Raw genomic sequence first — 2,224 nt, forward strand, 5'->3', positions numbered from 1 at the left:
ACGGACTATATGACCGATCGTTTGATGCTGACTCGCGTTGATTTACGGTGACTCTACTAGACCTGAGCGTTGACCCGGAAAAGGCCGATGATTTTCGTAATTGGCCGAGCTGATCGACCTTGGTCTTGGAGAAGTTGAGTTACGTTTCAAACACCCCGGGGCCATTCAACATCAGAATTACTGATTGTCGTTCTGTTGGTCCTCTAGTTGATCTTCTTCTGGAGGTCCCAATCGTCCCGATGAACTCGTATCTGTCTAAACATCTTGGCGATGTCGGTGTCAAACACGAGCCTGTGCTTTCTCATCCATGTCTCGACGTCCATGGCGTTGATCTGCAATTTACCACCTGGATATAATATATCATTGAGTGACATACCTGATGAGCTGGGACTGGAGCCGTTCGAAACGACTCTCAGCTTTGTAGTGATGGCCTCTTCTCTCAGCGCCCCGTGGTGTGGCAGATAATAAGCTGGGGAAGGTTCTGGAGAACCGGGTGCTCTCTGCATATGTCCCAACGCCTCGTACTCGTTGATGAACTTCTAGTAGAGCTGAGCATATGCCTGATTGTTGTTGAGTTTGCTGACTGTTGATCTGAGCTGTCGTGAAGCCTTGAATGTTGACTCCCCGAGCGCTTCTGTGTCCTTGTGAGGTGCAGTTGACGTACTAATTTCTCAGAGATAAATGACACCTCTGATCCTTGATCAATTAGTACTCTGGCGCTGGTATGAACTTTGCTAGTTGGTAACTTCGTGGTAGCTGTTGATTTCTCTGAAGCACACGAAGGGCTGAAACAAAGTACTGATTTTTGTCGGCAGTCTTCTGAATCTGTCGATTGCCCTGTTGATTATCGCTGTTACTGCTAGAATCCGAGCCATCGACCTGTACCTGGTGAGTAACTCAGCAGGTTCGTTGACTTTTGCTGCAACTGGATGTGCTCGTGCTGGTGGATCTCTTTGGGGATTTTACTGTGTTGCATGAAGCTCCGATCCTGCATTGATTCCTCTGCCGCAGGCTTCGACGAATCTGACGAATTTCTTCAGACTGGGGAAATCCTTGGAGCCTCCCAGTTTCAATTCCCACTGCTTGAGGGTTTTTGCATCTAATGATCTCCTCAGCAGATGGGCGATCATCTGTTCAATCAAGTTCGCATCTGAGAGACGAACTACCTCTCGTAGCTGGTCTAGTAACTCGACTGCTGTATCTGTGTTGTAGCTGAGTTTCTCCTGAGTTGCCTTGGTGATTTTTGGTAGCTTCAGTATTCGATTGAACAGGTATTGAGCCACCAATCTTGGATCATCGTATTTCCCCTTGAGCCTTTGTCAAGCTTTTTCATAATTCTGGTCGTTGATGTCTAATGTTGATATGAGAGTAGCTGGAGGTCATCTGAGGCTGCTCTTGAGCCTAATCAACTTCTCCACTGGTGCGATTGTTGATTTGCTATCAACCAGCGCGGTAAAGAGATCTCTGAATTCCTTCCACTGGGATGGTGTGCCGTCGAAAGCCTTGAAATCCAGACGTTTGAGCTTGTCTGGGTGTTCTTGGGCTGGTGAATTGCTTGGTGGTTGAGTTTTCTTTTACAGCCGACCCTTCAGCTTACTGATGAGCTTTATACTTTGCTCCTTTGTGACAGCTGTCTGTTCGAAGATTCCTTCAGTCAAATAGGGATGATCGTGAGGTAGATATTCGATTATGCTTCCCTGCTATGAGAGAAACTCCGCCCAGTAGGTCTCAAGGATTTCTTTCTGTCCATCCAGCACTTCCACGGTGATGTCCTCGTCATTCATGATCGTGTGGGTGAGCTCCTTATAAATGTGGGTGATGCTCTCCACTCTGAACTTTAGTCGTCTCAGTTGAATCTCTTGATGCACTGTGAGACCTGCAGCTGGTAGCCCTATCATCTCAGAGTATCTCGTCTTGATGGTCTGAATTCGTTGAGTACTCGGGATGTTGGCTTCATCTTCGGTCTCGCTGATTACAATGTTCGGAATTGTTGATGGTGGAGGTTCTGTCTTCGTTGGTTGTGCTGCTGCGCCTCTAGTATCTTGTTGATTATCTAAAGCTTGATTTTCAATTACGGTATCTGGATCAGACAAGATTATGTAATTGAAAGTCTACTTGCGTGAGAATTCCTCGTTGAGTGGCTTCGGATGTCGGTGATGTATCGACTGTCGATAGTTCACCGACCGTTGCCGTACTGCGTTGTGTCGGTAAGGCATCGGTTGGG

This window comes from Diachasma alloeum, unplaced genomic scaffold (assembly GCF_001412515.2).
Source record: "Diachasma alloeum isolate Michigan unplaced genomic scaffold, Dall2.0 Dall_scaffold_00303, whole genome shotgun sequence".
In the NCBI taxonomy this organism is placed as follows: Eukaryota; Metazoa; Arthropoda; class Insecta; order Hymenoptera; family Braconidae; genus Diachasma; species Diachasma alloeum.